The sequence below is a fragment of the Cheilinus undulatus genome, linkage group 14 (genome assembly GCF_018320785.1).
Source record: "Cheilinus undulatus linkage group 14, ASM1832078v1, whole genome shotgun sequence".
In the NCBI taxonomy this organism is placed as follows: domain Eukaryota; kingdom Metazoa; phylum Chordata; class Actinopteri; order Labriformes; family Labridae; genus Cheilinus; species Cheilinus undulatus.
The window spans coordinates 8,562,961-8,583,126 of record NC_054878.1 but is presented as its reverse complement, the minus strand read 5'-3'; positions in this window follow the sequence as shown (position 1 = coordinate 8,583,126).

Below are 20,166 nucleotides of genomic sequence, written 5' to 3'. Positions count from 1 at the left end.
CTATTCTTAAGGATGTTATTTTAAAAATGAAGCAATTCTGCTGGGAGATTTTAATGTAAATTGGAATGATAAATCAAAAATGCCTTAAAGCACTATCAAACAGCTTTGATCTTGTACAAGTCATCAAAGAACCCACTAGAATAACAAACTCGTCAGCGACATGTAAAGATTTGGTCTTCAGCAATAAGCATGACAGAATACAAAAAATCTTCAACATGGTCACAGGACTGTCTGACCACAACATGGTCCTGTTCTCAAGAAAGTTAACAAAAACCGATTTACCTGCCCCCCCAGAGACAAGTCAGAACAGTTGAGAATACCAAAGTGTGAAATAGAGAATTTGGAAACTGCCCTGAGTGAAATAAACCGGTCTGAGCACCTCACTTATAAACAGTTAGATGACAAGTGTAACACATTCATGACGGTAATCCAAAAAACTATGTCTGGCTTCATGAAAAACATAAAATTTAAGCCAAGGAAAAGAAATCAACTTCCCTGGTTAAACAGTAAAATATGGTCACTGATAAAATAGTGGGATCATGCTCTCAAGATAGCCCTCAAGACAAAGTCAACATGTAACAGTCACCTGTTTACTTCACTCAGGAACCAAGTAACCAAGGAAATCAGAACCGCAAAGGCAAATTTCTTTGTTAATATAATAAGCAATGCAAGAGGCAATGCCAAGGAGATTTGGTCAAACATAAAGAAATTAACAGGAAATAATTCTTCTAACAAGACCATCAGGGAGTTGCAAATAAATGGAAATCTAACTCATGACCCAAATGAGATTGCAACAGCCCTTAACACATACTTTATTGATTCAGTTAAAAATCTGGCCACTGACTCCTGGTCTCAGTAACAACCTGCAATGCCTCTGAACACCGCTGCTCCAGTTTTTAATTTAAATGAAGTCTCTCAGTCGGATGTAGATCAAGTGCTCTGTGGCTTGAAAACTCTAAAGCCAAGGATGCATTTCATATGAACACAATGTTTCTTAAAATGCATAATTAATCACTCATTACTCCAATGACCAGCATTATTAATAAATCTATAACTGAAGGTACATTTCCAAACTCATGGAAATTTTCGGTTTTCACACCAATCTTTAAATCAGGAGACTCTGCAACAATCAGGGATTATAGACCGATAAGCAGTTTCTAAAGTAGCTGAAAAACTGGTGGCAGAGCAGCTTATTAAACATTTAAATGACGGTCCTTACAACTTGAATCAAATGCATTTTGGCTCCAGAAAACACCATTCTACTGAGACAGCTGTTTGCTTTTTTTTTTTTTTTTTTTTTGGAAAACTTAAAGTCTAAAATTGACACTGGTGGTATCATAGCAGCTGTTTTTCTTGACTTAAGAAAGGTGTTTGACACTGTGAATCATCAGATATTACTAATGAACTTTTCATATTTTAACTTTTCTGTAAAAGCACTGCAATGGATAGAACCATATTGGGCAGAGGAAACAGTGTGTAAGAATTCACAATACAACATCCACAACCTCTGAAAATAATCTTGTGTACCTTAGGGCTCGGTCCTGGGACCACTTTTGTTTAGTCTGTACATTAATGACCTGCCTGATTGTTGTCCTTCAAATGTAGCTTTCCAGATGTATGCTGATGATGCAGTTGTGTATGTGCACGCTAAAACAAAAACTCAAGCTGCAAAAGACTTATCAGCAGCTATGTCAAATGTGTCCAACTGACTGAAACTTTCCCAATTGCATCTCAACGTGTCAAAAACTGTTTGCATGTTCTTTTCTAAAAAGGTAAATGTTGATATAGCCACTGACGGGCTTGTACATGGAACAAAACTTGAAGTCGTACAGGAGTCTAAATATTTAGAAATTATTATTGATTCACAGCTTTGCTTCAAACAGCACGTAAAACAAATTGTGAATAGAGTAAGATTCAACCTGTCAAACTTTAGATACATTCGAAACAACTTAACTACTGACTCTGCAAAATTATACCTAAATGTGATGATAATGCCACATATGACCCACTGTGTAACAACCTGGGCACTGGCATGCAAGTCTACACTGAAGAAATTGCAAATAAGCAGGCTTTTAAAGTTTCTGACAAAAAGCCCAACTCGCACCATGATTGTAACATATAATAACATATGCAGATGCCACCTTAGTCTTCAAAATTCTGCATGGTCTAGCACCACCACCGCTAAAAGAATTTATAAAGATAAACACAAACAGGTCAACCAGTGCAGGATCTAGAGGTGACTGTCTGGTTCTGTTTAGAAAAAGTGTCTTTGGGCAGTCATTTTTTTTCTTATCGAGCATCTCAATGTTGGAATCGAATACCAAGTAACATACATGACCAACACTTACTTCTTTTGCTAAGCATCTAAGAATGTGGTTATTGGAGAATCAAAGCTACAGTCACAATGAATGAATGAATGGATATATTGTATTGTAACACATCCATCTGGGAAAGCTTCAATAGGAAACATTTGAGGCAAGGCAGAGGATTTGAAAAAAACTCGGAGTGTGATTGGATGAACGTTCTGTCTGTCACATCTCCACGGGCCAAACAGAGCAACAAAACACATGTCATAGCAGCTATCTAGTGGCTCACGCTACTACCAAGGATTAACGCAAAACATGGCCACTATAGACATGTTAGTACTCAACTTTTGTCGGTTTTAAAAACAACTCACTGCTGATCTTTGTTCTTCTTTTCCTGATGACATGTCATCAAGTTCTGATAAAACTGGTGCTTTAGCAGCATCCATGCTAATCTCCTCCTCCATAACTGCACCAGCTCTTGCTGCTGCTTGCTTGTGTAATAACACTGCCAAAAGTACTGCCCCTCGTCGCTGATTGGTCCTGTCGCTGGCTAACTGGGCCCAAACGGTTCAGATGGGTGCTTAACAAGATGGATTCACCTGTGAAAAACAAGGAAACAGGCGTATCCATCTGCTTTGCAAGGTTAGTGGCCCAGTGAGTCTTTTAGGAATACATATTTCAACAGACAAAAAGTAACTCTTTATAGAAAGATTAATTATGATTTCAAATTCTCCAAGCCCAGAGGTGTAAGAATGTATCCATTTAGCAAAGTCACGACAATCAACTCTTTAACTCATTGAGTGCCATTGATGAATATATACATCATTTAAAAACCAACGCTTGAGTGCCACAGACGTATATACACGTCACAGTGTTTATTTTTGGCGGCTGGCACAAGGGAGCGCTCTCATGCTCCCTGTGAGTAATTTTGGGGCTCCTGGGTTACGTAGTCCGAACACTACAGTCGTAAGTGACGGTAGATCAACCGTCAGAGGTGGGGACCCTGGGGTCAAAGAGCAGAGCGGTCGTTACGGAGGTAATCTAAGCTAAAAGTTCTAACTTAGACACTGGAAGAAACTTTAAACTTTTGCCTGAGAAATCACTTACTCACTGAAACCGGCACTGAACTTAACGACAGCGAATCCAGGGATTGGCATTTTTATTGATCTGCCTCGGCCGGCAAAGAGGCTAAAGAATGCCGCAAGGTCTCCCCCATGCCTCGGAGAAATAAGGCAGCCTCTTGCCAGCTGAATGCATACAGCAACAAACAGGAGAGGACGTGGGCATATAGGCGGGTCCCGTGGAGGTCGTCCAGTTCCAGAGTGTGAATGGCATGACAGTGACTAGAAGCATTGTTATTTATTTTACAATAAAATAACAGTTGTAATACAATTTTCAGATGTCTTTTATGTCATTGAAGGCAAAATTATAACATTCAAATCACTGTTCTGCTTGACAGACTCTCTTTCACAAAAATGCATTTTTCTCAGCTTTCAAGAAAAAAGTGGTCTTTTCGGTGAAACTAGCCTCTATTCAACTTCAGATAAATCAAGAACAGAACAAGCTACAAACAAACGTTTTTTTCCATGATGAAATAGAGAGATTCTTCTGTCATTGAGCTATTTGGTGTTTCCAGAATCATAGTACAAAATATTCTGTGGGTCTTGAAAGATGACTCAAAATGGCCAAAAACGCTGGCACAAGGCACTTTCCAATTTATAAAAGGGCTGGCACTCAATGAGTTAATAATGTCTCAATTCACATAGTGGTTTTTATCTTTACCTTCTCTTGATGTTACTTTTTTTTACAGTGTATAAAAAATAACTTTTTTTTTTTGTTTGGAATGGTAAACCTGAGAAAATTAAGCCTAGGTATTTGAATAGTATATGTAAAAATCAAGGCCTGGGTTTAATATGTCTTTAAACTCTGGATCAAAGTCTTAAAGCTTAAAGCCGTTTTTTCAAAATCAGAGTTTTTTGAAAAATTTTTGTCTGTGGGTGACTTCATTGTGAAACTTCTGTCTTGCCAGTGAATGTTGAAGAACATAGATTTAATTTTTTGAAAAGTTAGGCAGAAGGGGAACTGTGGCAAAGTAATGATATTAATGCATGGATTTATTCAGGATCAATTTGTGAATGTCCTTGTGAAGTTTGGTGATGACTGAAATAAACACTAAAAAGTTATAAGGCATAATGGTGTAATTTTGCTGCAAAAAAATAAAAATAAAGTTGAAGTTTGGGAGTGAAAACTCAAACTTTTGAAAACTTTAGATCTTTGGGTTATTTAGTTTTAGAAAAACAATTCTGGAGTCAAAAAGATGAAATCTCCTGGAGTAGTTGGTTAAAATGTATGAAGTGTTTACCAATGAAAACAAACAAACAAACAAACAAACAAACAAAACCCCCAAATTTGACCTTTCGCTGTTTGTAGTGTGGTTCCTGTATGTTTTAGAGAATGGCCGCAAGACTTTTTTCATCCAGACCTGATACCTATGTGTACCAAATTTCATGCCTGTAGGTCCTACCCAGTCCCCTCTCTCACGTTTGGGGCCCTGCTGGGGCCCCTGTATGATGGACTGGCAAAATTCCACCACCAGATGGCTACTTCCACAGGGGGACCAATATGGGGAAAATGTGGTGACTTTTCACATATGTTAAGCCCCCCAAGACAGGCCAAAAAGAGGTGCAAAAAGTCCCTTTAATTCCAATAAATTCCAATAGGGTCCTTGCCTACCATGTCAGAGCTCAGGCCCTAATAATAAAAATAACTTTATTTATTAAACACTTTTCAAAACAAGGTTTCAAAGTGCTCTCGAAAATGCATGAAATAAAACAAGATTTAAACAAGGACAAATTTAGAACAGTAAAAAAAAACAGGATGAAAACGCATGATAAAATACAACAAGACTGATCAAGGTTGGGCTTTTTTTGTGTGGGCTGGATGCTTCCTTATTTTAAATCACAGGGGACGTGACCAGAAGTGAGGGAACAGTTAATAATGATTCATAAGACGGGTCCAGTAGTGCCGATAACCTCTGTCAGGACTGAGGTGGGTAAAATATAAAGGGGGCTGGAGGTGGGACACAGTATTGATAAAGTCAGGAACTGGGCCTCTCTGCTTAAATGTCCTTTTGTTCATAATCTGAAAACATCTGGGGTCTCATTTATAAAACAGACTTAGAGTGTGCATGAGCACAAACCTCATAAATGGCATACGCTGAAAATAATTCAGTTTTAAAAAACTGTGCCCGCGTACATCTTCCCAAAATGTTCTCTGGAAATGTGTGCATGTAGATCTACCTCTTCTCCATCCTTTACACGCCTACATTCGACCTTTAATGGCCAGTGGATTTTTGTGGAACTTAAGTGTGATTTTATATGAGTTGACTTTCAGTGTGAACTTGCACTAGTAGTAATGAAATATTGTGATATTTTGTGATGGTTAAAGTGATGTTATTATTTCTTTTTCCGTTGCTGACTTCTCTTTCTTCTCTTTCTTATGTTATCTCGTTAGTTTAGGGACAAGAAATAGAAGACAGAATATCAGAAACAGCCTGATCATCAGCTGGTCCAGCTTGGACAAACTGAGGTAAATGTAACAGATCTCTAATGAGACTGAGCAATGGTATATCTTTTCTTACATAAATAACAAGATTATATTACAGTGCCAAATAAAGGTATTTTTCTGTGTTTAATCTTACAGACTGCTGATGGAACTCACTCCAGTGTGCAGAGCAATGAAGACAGGATATTAAAGTACGTTATTCTTTAAAACATCCAGATTTTATAAACAGAGAGGTTTGATGTGGACAGACTTTATTGTCTCTCTAATGAAACAGCAAACTTTTACTTTTCTAATTCTATCTTTGAATACATACTAAATGAATCTTAAGTTGCCATAAAAAGGTGAATTATATCTCCATCTTGTTAACCCATTTGTGCCCACATTTTTTATGTCTCTATGCACAAAATTATGCTTATTGACTGACAATGAATATGTTTTGCATTTATTTCATCCATTCTGTACTCTCTTTTTAGAAAGTTCTGTTTGAACATGTTGTCTCTACCACTTTTAATTGTGAAATTTTAATTGGACCGATTTATCAACAGAGCTGTCTTTATCTAGAAATGATTTTGTCATGCGAAGCAAACAAGTGGGCCAAGCGTATTATTTTTGTCATGTTTGAAATATTTTTAAGAAGGAACACATTTTGACAAATGCATTACTCTTAAAATAGTTTATAAAATTGCAATAAGCTTCAAACATTAATACTTCTTTAATTGAAAAAGAACTAAAAACCAGTTTTTAATTAAATAATTTTAGAAACTAATTCTTTGCAACTTATGATCTTAAACATATCAACATAAAATTCTTATCCCTTCTTATCCCTGATCTTGAGATCCTTATGATATACAGTGCTTAACAAATTTATTAGACCACCATCCAAAGTAAGGTTTATGCCACAGCTGCCCTAAATTAACAGCATTGGTAATTACCAAAATCTTTTTTTTGTTTTTTTTGTTTCTGCAATGGTTAATACACCAATATGTAGAAGCTCTTTAACCCAAATGATATTTCTAATGCTAAAATGTAATTATTATTGTTATCCATGAATTATCAAATTTACTGATTTACAAAACAACTGAAAAAAATTAATTGCATTCCTGGGTATAAAAAGGTGAATTCAGTTTGAAATTCCTCATTCCTGTTCAAAATGGTAAAACGTGGAGAGCTCACTGAAAATGAAAGAGTCTGCATTAAAGCACTTCATGATGCTAGATGGTCTCTGAGACAAATATGACAGGTGGTCTAATAAATTTGTTAAGCACTGTATATATAGTAGGCCTGTTTATATAAACACATTAAAGCTTGTGGTTTATCTGGAAAGCTTAATGGGTAAAAAAAAATAAATAACGCAATTTAATCATATGACTAAGTTTGACCACAACTTCCTCCCGTAGTGCTCCTGCGCAGATGAATACATCCCTGGGTTGAAAGCTTGAAGGCGGGCTGAACGCAGCCAGCAGTGATGAGCGAGGAGACAGACCCAGGTCTGCTTCACAGTAAATTTTGATTTAAAAAGTGGCCTAATGGAAGTCTGAATGAAACAAAATTTGTGTGCACATTCTGCGGTGACGAACTGTCTTTACTCTGAAGTACAACGAGTCTGAAGTACCACCTCCGGACAAACGCATTTTTTCTAATGTTAGCAAATATGCTAACAACAATAGGCATCAAGCTATGAAAGCTAATGTTGCTAATGCTAGCAAAGATGCTAACAACAACACGGGATCAAGCCATAATGCCAAACTACACCAGCACACTTCAGCAGACCTGGTTTTGTCCCCAAAACGACAACATCTAAGCTAACTAAATTGATCGCTAATGGGCCCAGTGAGCCAGCTCAAATTTGGGTATAATAGGTGAATTCAGTTTGACATTCCTCATTCCTCTTCAACATGGTAAAACGTGGAGAGTTCACTGAAAATGAAAGTCTGCATTAAAGCACTTGATGCTGGATGGTCTTTGAGACAAATATGACAGGTGGTCTAATAAATTTGTTAAGTGCTCAACAAATTTATTAGACCACCACCCAAAGTAAGGTTTATGCCACAGCTGCCATAAATTAACAGCATTCGTAATTACCAAAACAATATTTTTAATGTTTCTGCACTGGTTAATACACCAATATGTAGAAGCTCTTTAACCGAAATGATATTTTTAATGCCAAAATATAATTATTATTGTTATCCATGTTTTTGATGTGATTAACAATTTTAATTGGTTTTCAATTTACAATGAATCCAAACATACAGAACCCTTCCCCATTGCCCATCCCTGGTCATCACTATAAATACAACAGTCTTGGTTGTAATCCTTAACAAGATTCCATCTTAAATATAGACATGTTAACCTATCAAAATAAAAAGGGCAGATTTAGACCATACTCAAATAAAACAGTAACAGTAACATTATACCAATGATGATCATAATAAAATAAAGTCTTGAAGAAAAAAGAAAAATAATAAAAGAGGGAAAATAAAATGTTCCTTTGATATTTATCTCTGTCTGTTCGGTAGTATTTAGAGAGAAAAAAAAACATCAGGTATTAAAAAAAGTATGCAAGTTATATAATATTAATATCAATAACAATAATAAACTCATAAAAATAATAATAGTACATTGATTAAAAAATAAATAACTTAATTAATAAAGACATCTCATGGAATATGATTTTCATAAACTCCCACAAATGTCAAACATTGACCACATTTCCAATGAGACACTTCTAATGCTGCCACTCGTGCCATTTCAGCAGTCCATTTTTGGAATGAGGGCACCCCTTCCTTTTTCCAACCCCTGAGCAGAATCTGTCTGCCTATCATGATACTCATTTAAATCCAACTTTTAACATGTTTTCCACATCATTTAAAACTGAGTTGTCACCTAAAACACATAGTCTGGGACAGAATGGGATTTGAATCCTTGTAATCTCACTAATATCGTTATGTGTTTTGTCCCAAAATTCTTGTACCTTGTCACAGGACCAAAGAACATGCACTAAATGGCCTTCCTCAGATTTGCATTTCCAGCAATCTGATGTGTCTTCTAAGCCGAGCCTATACAAGGGAGTCCAATTAAAACGATATATAATCTTAAACTGAATGAGGCGGACTTTCGCATCTCTAGACATTGTTTTAATATTCTTACAAATCCTTTCCCACTCTTCCTGATGTAATGTCAGACACAAAACTTTTTCACAATTCTTTTTAAGAGCCAGCATAGTTCCATCGCCCAGTCCTTTGGGTAAATACATTTGTTAAGCACTGTATATATATATATATATCTATATATATATAGATCTATATATATATAGATATATATATATAGATATATATATAGATATATATATATAGATATATATGTGTGTGTGGGTGGGTGGATGGGTGGGTGTGTGTGTATGTGTACATACACAGTGCTGTAAATTTGCCAAACTTTTGTGTATATTTTACTCTTTATCACTGCTCTGCACAGAATTTTGCAAAGTGATAGTCCCAAACAATTTACACGTTTTTCCAAAGGCTGGGCATTGGTCTTTACCTGAGAATTGCCACAGTGTTTGCATATATAGACAGTATCAGCCATCTTGGGTGAATAGTTCTGTCTTGATAAGGTTTGCCTGGCTGGTTGTCTAGCACAGAGTGAACGCTTACTTTGGTCAGTATCAAGTTATTTCAGTGACCATTGTAGATTTTTCTTTCTTTGTGAGTATATATTTCTCATGCGGGAAAAATTCACGGATAAAAGCACTTCCTTTTCTTCTTTTTAATCCATAACAAGCTCCTATTTCTAAGTTCATGTCACAATAAGTTATACTATACCTAGAGTTAGTTATTAACTTTCAATAAAAGCAGATTTGTATTTAAATAGAAATAGAAATTTAGAAGGTGAAAAAAAAGAGAATTGGGATTGAACAATAATTTTACAGCCCCTATATATGTTAAATATTCTACATTTTTAAGTGGCTACAAATGTGAAAGTAACATATGTGTACAACAATGAGATGTTGACATCAGAGATTGAATTAAACATGTTTTTGTATTTCAGGAGGACAACGGTTTCACTGATCTTGCTGCTGGTCAAACCTGAAAAATGGGGAATGCACCATCAGAATATAACATGGGCGACAGGCTCAGGTGTTACAAATGTGACTGTGTGTTACCTCCATGCATAAGTTTTGATGATTACTACAGACAGACGATAAAGGGACAGGAGTACTATGTCTTCAATGAAGGACAATACTTCAGAGCAGTTGGCTACGATAATATGTACCAGTGCTCATATTGTTTTAAAACAAAGCAGGAGCAGATGAAACAAGTGGAGGAGGAGAGGAGACAAGAGGAGAGAAGGATACAAGAGGAGGAGAGGAGGAGACAAAAGGAGGAGAGGAAACAAGAGGAGAGGAGGAGACAAGAGGAGGAGAGGAAACAAGAGGAGAGGAAGAGACAAGCGGAGGAGAGGAAACAAGAGGAGAGGAGACAAAAAGAGAAGAGGAGGAAACAAGAGGAGAGGAAGAGGCAAGAGGAGGAGAGGAAACAAGAAGAAAGGAGACAAGAGGAGGAGACAAGGAATCAAGAGGAGAGGAGGAGACAAAAGGAGGAGAGGAAACAGGAGGAGAGGAGGAGACAAGAGGAGGAGAGGAAACAGGAGGAGAGGAGACAAAAAGAGAAGAGAAGGAGACAAGAGGAGAGGAAGAGACAAGAAGAGGAGAGGAAACAAGAGGAGAGGAGACAAGAGGAGGAGAGGAGGAAACAAGAGGAGAGGAGAAGACAAAAGGAGGAGAGGAATCAAGCGGAGAGGAGGAGACAAGAGGAGGAAAGAAAACAAGAGGAGGAGAGGAGACAAGAGGAGAGGAGACAAAAAGAGAAGAGGAGGAGACAAGAGGAGAGGAAGAGACAAGAGGTGGAATGGAAACAAGAGGAGAGGAGACAAGAGGAGGAGAGGAGGAGACAAGATGAGAGGAGGAGACAGAGGGAAAAGATGAAACAAGAGGAGAGGAGGAGACAAGAGGAGGCGAGGATACAAGAGGAGAGGAGACAAAAAGAGAAGAGGAGGAGACAAGAGGAGAGGAAGAGACAAGAGGATGAGAGGAAACAAGAGGAGAGGAGACAAGACGAGGAGAGGAGGAGACAGGAGGCGAGATGGAAACAAATGGAGGAGAGGAGGAGACAAGAGGAGGAGAGGAAACAGGAGGAGAAGAGAAGACAAGAGGAGATGAGGAGGATGCAAAAGGAGATGAGGAGACAAGAGGAAGAGAGGAGGAGACAAGAGGAGAGGAGGAGACAAGAGCAGATGATGAGGATACAAGAGGAGATGAGGAGACAAGAGGAGGAGAGGAGGAGACAAGAGGAGGAGAGGAGACAAGAAGAGGAGAGGAGGAGACAAGAGGAGGAGAGGAGGCGACAAGTGGAGAGGAGGAGACAAGAGGAGGAGAGGAGGAGACAAATGGAGGAGAGGAGGAGACAAGAGGAGAGGAGGATACAAGAGAAGGAGAGGAGGAGACAAATGGAGGAGAGGAGGAGACAAGGGGAGAGGAGGGTACAAGAGGAGGAGAGGAGGAGACAAGAGGAGGAGAAGAGGAGACAAGAGGAGATGAGGAGGATGCAAGAGGAGATGAGGAGACAAGAGGAGGAAAGGAGGAGACAAGAGGAGATGAGGAGACAAGAGCAGATGAGGAGGATACAAGAGGAGATGAGGAGACAAGAGGAGGAGAGGAGGAGACAAGAGGAGGAGAGGTGGAGACAAATGGAGGAGAGGAGGAGACAAGAAGAGAGGAGGAGACAAGAGGCAGAGAGGAGAAAAGAGGAAGAGAGGAGGAGACATGAGGAGGAGAGGAGACAAGAAGAGGAGAGGAGGAGACAAGAGGAGGAGAGGAAGAGACAAGAGGAAGAGAGGAGGAGACAAGAGGAGGAGAGACAGAGGAGGAGAGGTGAAGAACTGAATCAAAGGCTGTCAGAGTCACTCAGACGAGCCACAGAGCAGCGAGAGAACGAGCAAAGAAGCGTCGTGTCAGAAGAGTCTGAGAGAGACATTCTGAAAGTGACTATGGATGAGTTTCAAGTGACCAATGAATCTGATAGTGACAGCGATGAGCTCCTAGAGATCCTGTCTGCAAAGACTAACATTTCACTTCAGAGTCTGAGTCTGAGTCAGCTGTCAGCTGATGATCTGGCCAAGATCCTGTCGGCCATGAACACACTCCTGTTTGATGAATGGATGAGTGCGCCCCCTTCCTTCAGCACTCTGCAGCACACTCATGTGTTCATCACAGAGCTGTGCGTGCTGTCTCTGCAGACATCTCTGGGTGTTTCTCTGCAGAGTGTCTCTGAGCATGCTCAGTACCTGGTAGGCTCCATCAGCCAATCAGCATGTGACGTTTGTGAGAGTTTCCTGCTGAGCCAGGCCCTGTACCTGACCCTGATGCACTTCTTCAGTGAGCGCTCTGATTGTGACGTGGTGCTCATGGCCAAGCGATGGGCTGAGGAGGAGCTTTCCTCTGAGCAAATCTTCATCATAGAGTTCCTCAACATTCTCTTATCATCACTGCAGAAAACAGTGGAGAGAGCCTCTGTGTTTATTTTGAAGATGGAAATCAAGACCTTGAAGCTACTTTTATCCATGCTCACAAATATTAATGTCAGAGAAACCCACTCAGAGCTCACCCAGAGGCTCTTTGGACTCGTTCAAACAAACCAGTGGACCCCAGTGGAGGCAATGACTCTGCTCACAGCACTGTCACAGAAATACACAGAGGATGAACCAATAAGTAAAGTCCTTATGTTAGTCCAGGTGTATGAGCTTCCTCCTGAGTGGACAGATGAGTCTGGACGCTCCCTCATCCATGCTCTGGCCTCTGCTGACCCCAGCAGTTTTCATGAGGACTTACAGAAGACCCTCAGAAGGGAAGATAAGTTCAGTGTGAGTGCAGATTTATCAGAATTAAAGATGTTAGTGAGTCTGGATGATGCAGTCACTGAAAAGATTGAAAGCATCACCACTGGGGTCGTGCAAGATCCAGAAAATGCAGTTAAAGATTCCCCACACAGAGACGATTCCCCTATAGGTGTAACCTCTGATACAGATGTACAGAAGTCTCTGTGTCAGCTCTGCAGAGCAGTCTTTCACACCAAAGGCTGGTGGCCTACAGTCAAGATGATGCTGCACTGGTGTGCACTGATGCTGACTGAGAACAGTGAAGAACTAGATCCAGCTGGTTTGGAGGCAGATGCGTGTGTCATAGCCATGTTTGCAGCCCAACAAGCGCTCAAGGGAAACAAAGTTGACATTGTGCTGAGCTCTGAGGGTAACCCAAAGGAGAGAGCTGAGGAGTGGTCTGACTTCTACAAGTACCTTGGATTGACTGTCAACACAAACACAAAGGAAACTAAAGGATCAAGCAGAGATGCCTACGAAGCCGACATTTTGTACGGAACGATCCCTGACTTTGTCTCAGATTATGTTCAGCGGGGCATAGAGGCAATGGAAACTGGGAATACCAGGCAGAGTCGTCAATTCATCTTTGAAGGACGGAGTCTCAGCTTTCCTACCAATATGGAAATGTCAAAGCTTAACGACTGTGATTCCCTGCATTTTGCTGCAGAGGTCCTGCAAAGTCTCATGGGTAAATTCAACAGTGAAGATAAAGAACTCAAATACAGATTCATGAAGGCTCTTTTTCAGGTGCTTCACTCCAACATGACCAAAGACAAAGCCTTTGACAGCAAAATCCTCCGTGTGTTACAGAAGTTTACCAGAAAAAAAACGTCTCCCACTGAGGTCTTCATTCTCACTGCTCTGGAGAATCTCCTGCAAAACATTACCACAAAAAAAGAGGGTGAGGAAAACAGAGCATCTCCTGCAGCAGGATGGTGTCTGGAGATTTTATTTTCTTCTGTGGAGCAACTCAGACCTTCAACAACATTAGTAGAACTCCTTCAGATGGTTGCAGACCTTGAAGCACAGATACTGTGGTCAGCAGCAGAGTCTGTAAACCTCCTTGCAGCATTGGTCGACCATCATCATGATGAAGATTGCATTCACATTAAGAAGATTCTACATTTAATGGCAGTATATCAGGTATCTTCACAGTGGATGGATGACAATGATCAGTCTCTCTTGATACTTGTGGACAAATACAAGACCAAAGATCTGATCAAACATTTTGAGAAGAGCCTCAGAGATGAGAAAGTCAAAAGCATTGACACTGTCTTTGATGAACTACGAAAGATGAAAGACATTGATGACCAAACACTGAGTAAATCACACAGCATTGTAACTCATGTCAGAAGCCTGATCAGGACAGGGGAAATTAAAAAGCACACTGATGTAGAGAAAGCTCGAACCCTGAGTCACAGCAGAGAAACAGAGGACCTTCAGCAGGTCCTGGCAGTCTTATGCAATGCTGTACACCACTCCACTGGTCAGCCACACAAGGATGGAGAGGGGTGGTGGCCCAGAGACACTCAGATGATCAGCTGGTGTCTCTTGGCTCTGTCTGATACTGGGAGGCTGCTGGAAATGGGCACTGGAGAGGGAAAGTCTTGTGTGATAGCCATGTTTGCAGCGCTGCGTGTGCTGCGGGGTGAAAAAGTAGACATTGTGTCCAGCTCTTCTGTGTTATGCCAAAGAGATGCAGAAGAATGGAACAACTTCTACAAATACTTTAAAATGACAGCTGACACAAACACCAATAAAATAGAAGACTCTTGTAGAAGAGAATGCTACCAGAAAGATGTGGTCTATGGAACCATCGAAGCCTTTGCTGCAGATCACCTTCGCCAAATATTTGAGATGAAGGAAGTGAGGCCTGATCGCCAATATCAGTGCATCATAATCGATGAAGTGGACTCACTGCTGCTCGATCAAGGAGTACAGCTGACATACTTGTCCAGCCCCATGGTCTCCATGCAGCACCTCAACATCATCCTGGCCCTCATCTGGGGCCATGTCAGTCAGTTCGGCTTCCTTTCTGCAGAGCAACGAACATTTGTTCGAAGTCCTCCTGCTTCATTCTTTAAGGCCATCTTTGACTCCATAGACACAGAAGGCACTGAAATCAAAGATCCAATGGACATTCTGAGGATTGCTGAAGAAACCGGCACCATGCAAGAAGGATTTACAGAGGAACTCTATCAGGTTAAGAATGATGAACTTCTACAGAAACTCAAGACTGTGAGTCAGGCCATGGTGTTTTTTTTCCAAGAAATCGAGAACTATGTCCCCTATGGTTTCACTGTTTACACTTTGGATGATCAGGGATCGCTCTGTCTGAGAAAGCAAAGTCCGTACAACAACCAGGACATTCCAGAGCTTACCTTTCTTGTATTGGATGATGGCTTGTGCTGTACTCTCTATGATTCAGAGGAAGATCTCATCAAGCCCATTGCAGACATAGTCTTACAGAAGGTTCAGTTCACCCCATGTGAGAACGACAACAAAAAGATCAACATTCCTGGATTCTTGAGAGATCTGATTGAGAAGAAAGTGCCTGTGTGGGTTCAGAACGCCTTTCTGGCAATGCAGCTGAGGGAAGGACGGGAATACGTCATTCAAGACAACAGTGTCTGTCCTGTTGATTTCAGATCCACGGGCATCATAGAACTGAACAAGAAGTGGGGTGATGGTCTGCAGCAGTTTGTAGAGATAAAACACAAAATCAAACTGAGCACAATGTCAGTTGTGACAAATTATGTTTCTAACATCTCCTTCTTTGAAATGTACCATGGGAAAATATATGGAACAACTGGGACTCTTGGGAGCAAAGCTGACATTCTGTTTTTGCAGGAGCTTTATCCAAGTCTCTCTGCCTGCAAAATGCCACCATTCAACAGAAAGAAGTTATTTGAGCTCAAAGGAACGTTGACAACCTCAGCTGGAGAATGGAAATCTGAAATAAAGCGTGTGGTACTGGATCAGACTTCCCCAAAGTCATACAGAGAGGGAAGAGCAGCCCTGGTGATCTGTGAAACCATCAACAAAGCCAACGAAATCTATGAAGAGCTGAAAAGCAGCATTCAGGGTAAAATCATTCTCTACTGCCGCAGTGATAAGGACAGCTTGAGCAGAATAGATACCGAGCTGAACCCTGGGGATGTCATTGTTGCCACAAACCTTGCTGGGCGTGGCACGGACATCAAAGTGTCCAAAACGGTGAACAACAATGGGGGATTATTTGTGATACTCACCTTCCTCTCCGATAACACGAGAGTGGAACTCCAGGCTTTTGGTCGCACAGCACGTAAAGGTAAACCTGGATCTGCTCAGATCATCATGTGCACTGAACACCAGCAGCAGTCTCTTAGGACGGCGTCCTCTCTGGAGGAAGCTAAGGAAACAAGGGATCAATATGCAGGAGAAAAGATAAATCACATGATGAAAGACATCACAGAGTTGAGGCTGAGGGAGGAGCTGTTTTCAGACTACTGTGAAACTCTTCGAGAAATTCATGCGAGCACAGATGACAATGAGAAAAAGGCAGTTGTTGCCATCATGAATGAGTTCTGGGGGATTTGGCTGCTGATTAAATCTGAAGACATTGACAACTTGAAAAGAAATGATTTGAGATCAAGTTTGAAAGCTGATCTGTCACGGGCAAAAAGTGAGTGTCAAAGTCAAACTTCACCATCTTTAAGCTTTTATCACTACATCAAGTTTGGGAATGTTGCCCTGAATAAACAACAATGGGAGGTTAGCTGCAGGCTCTTTGAAAAAGCCATGGACCAAGATAAAAGCTGGGCAGCGATAGCTTTCTACAATCATGCATTCTGCACTATAAAGCAGAAGAAAGAAGACTACCTCAGTAAGGCCAGACAAGACCTCGAGAAGGCAAAGGAGTCTCTGATCTATCTCAATGAAGAACTCATAGTCTGTCTGCAGATGGTAAAAATGTCTCCTCCATCGACTAAGAATGAAACCAGCCTCGAAAAGCAGTTACTAACCAAGCAAAAGATGTTGAATATCTGGGAGGAAAACATCAATGAGGCCATCAAAATGCTGGATGAAATAAAAGCAGAGGGGCGAGATGCAGTTGCCAAAAAGTCAACAATTTCCTCTCTGGTGTCCAAAGATGAAGAAGACTTCCAAGAGGAAGCCAGCAACCTCTTCAGACAAGGTCTGCAGTTTGTGTTTTCTGTTGAGGAGGAGCCTCGCTTCCCGTGGGAAGCTCTGGTCGTGTTTATTCTTGGAATTGTCCAGATCGTTGGAGGTGCTCTGCTAACTGCATTTACATGTGGTGCATTAGCTCAAGTCGGCATAGGACTTATCACAGAAGGAATTTCAGACTGCATCTCTGGCATAGAGTCCATGGTGAAAGGAGACTTCAGCTGGAAATCATGGGCAATCGAAAAAGCCATTTCCATTGGTGTGTCTCTCCTTGGGTTTGGGATCGGAAAGCTGATTTCAAAGGGCTTCAAAGCTTGTAAACTGCTCTTGAAAGGATTTGGCAAAGAGCTTAAATCTATGCCGAAGTTTCTCACTGCACAGGCTAAAGAAGGCTTCAGTACTGTTGCAAAAACAAACATGAAAAATGCAGCGAAATTAACAGTGAAAAAAACGGTTGAGGAGCTCATAACCTATGGGCTAGGGAAGGCAGAGGAGGAAATCCTTAAACAAATATTAACTGCCATTGAAAATGATGTCAAAAAGGGGATTGCTGATGATGTAAAATCCAACTTAGAAAAAGGAGAGCTGGGTTCATTAGTTGACAGCATCATCCTCTCACATGTTGTTGATGAAGAGCAACTTCAGGATCTTCTGAGGGACAAAGACAGGAAGACCAAACTGCTGAACATTTTCACTGAACTGAGTAAGAATGCAGTCCAGCCGTTCTATTCAGACCTCGGCTTGCAGAACAAGCTGAACTCCTCCTTCCGTGGAGTGATTGACAAAGCCCTGGCAGAATTAGCTGAGGAAGAAGTCAAAGGAAAAGCAAAGGGATTTCTGATTGCCATCAAATTGGTCCATATGGGGGCACTGGCAGCAGAAGCTACTGCAGCAGTGCTCAGCCTTTCCAGCAAGTTCTTCCAAAACCTTCAGGAACAGCTGACAACATTCAAAAAGGACCATTTGTCAGAGCAGAAGCTGAAGCATCAAACTCCTCAGGACACTGAGATGCTGAAAGAATTCAAGCAGGAGTTAGCTGACAGCATCAGCAATTTATTGGCTGCTGCTTTGGTGGAAGTTTTCCACCAGAAGTTCTCCAGTCATTTGGTTTCCTGGATGCAAAGCAAAGCACATGGTGTCATTACCAATCATGTAAGATCTGGCCTAAAGACTGACCATACAGAGGAATTGCTCAGAGCTGGTCAGAATAACAGCTATATCAAACACATGCCTGTAGACCAAGATCTGAAGTATCATGCTGCAACAGAAGCAAGTGAATCATTGAAGACACATGCTAAAAAGATCAAGGATGCCAACACTCCAGGAAACATTCTGGACATCAGAGTCCTGTCAGAAACCACTGGCACTAAAGTTGTAATCCTCACTGAGAACAGCCAGGGCAAGCTGACCAAAATGCAGCAAGTACACCCAAACACCAAACTTACCGATAAAAAAGTCACACTGATCTACAGACCAAAGAGTGACAAGTACCCAGACGGCCATTATGATGTACTCGTTAATAACCGCACAGTCTACATCAACAGTGAAGACCAGAGCTGCCTTTTTCATGCTCTGGCACGAGGCATGAACCCAGACGCCAGCGAAGCTAAGATCTCAAAGAAAGCAGATGAACTGCGACGCATGGAGGCCAACGCTCTCCTTAAACAACCAGGCAAATGGGAGCCCTTCATCAAGAGGAAGGAGTGGACTGACGCCATCAGAAGAGGAGACTGGTACATGGCAGAGGGAGCTAAGCCAAACAAAAAAGAAACAGAAAAAGCTGAAGAAACTAAAGAAATCCTTCAAAGGCTTGTAGGAAAATTAGGACAATACTGCACCTGGATAAAACACAGAAATGAAAATCCAGGAATGGGACAGTTCATTAATGCAGACCACCAGCCACCAGTGAGTTGTATCGTGAAAGCAGCAAAGATGAACCAAAACAGCAAGTTAGCCAAAGCCATGCTTGGAGTACGAGCAAGCTCATCTTCTTTGGATGCAAACCTGATTGACGAAGTGAAGAATAATCATGGATATAGACTTCCAACTGTTTATGTGCCAACAGAGGTACATCGTGAGTTTCTCAGTACAAAATCACAAAAATTTAGAGATTTCTTATCTACCACCATAAATAACAATGACGTAGTGGGCACCTTCAAACTGACAATTCTTGGTTCCATACCTAGATTCAGGCTGAAAAGCAATAAGGACTTCAGATCCTTTAACACCCCACTGAGTAAAACCAGGCTGTCTGTTTTTGACAAGAGTTTTCAATGTCACAGTAAAAACATGGTTGAGAACTGGTTCAACCGACTGGATGGAGTCATGACAAAAAAGCATTTGCAAACAATCACTTCATGGATCTACAACCAGGGCTACAACAAGCAGAGCGACGAGTACAGGAATCTGGTCTCCAGCCTTCTGTCAACAGAAGGTAATATCATAGCTGATAATGATTAACAGAGTACATGCACAGCTTGATGCTAACAGAAAGTGCGATTAAAGGCTAATGAATTAGCACAACAATTTTAATCAAGAAACAGTTTTTACTTGCCATGCTCAGACAATATCATCTGCAATCAAATTTTCAGAGACATTATTCTTAAAGGGATATTTCAGTATTTTTGAAGTTGGGGTCTTTAAGGTATTGGTTCTCATCATGGGTGGGACACTAAAGGGGGTTCGCAAGATGTCTCCAAAAACAAACAAACAAACAAACAAACAAACACAATAAAAACTAAAAATTGTTTTTAAATGTTTTCAAACGGTATATGTTACCAATATTTCTGAAAATATATGCATAAAATTAGTTAGAAGTAAATCAAACAGGGTCGTTTGGTGAGATTCATGCTGAAATCAAAGGAATTTTTAAAATTTGCAGAGTAAGGGTGAATCCCAATTCTACCTCTTAGCCCTTCCCCTTGCTCTTATACAGTTATAAGTCCTGGTTTATACATGTACGTAGCGAAAATGCAATTAACTCCCATCCTTAGTAGTTATAGTTTGAATATATCAGTAAACAAAATTTTTCTGTAATCAGTGCTGGAAATATTTACATTTATGCGCCTCCTTTGTCATCGTGCCATTTCGCAAGTCAACACAGTCCGTGATGGGAAATTCATCATACCCCTTGGTTTCAAGAGTGGTCCTGAAAAATCTTAGTTTCAAGGGTTGATGTAGCCCTTGGCCCTTAACCCTA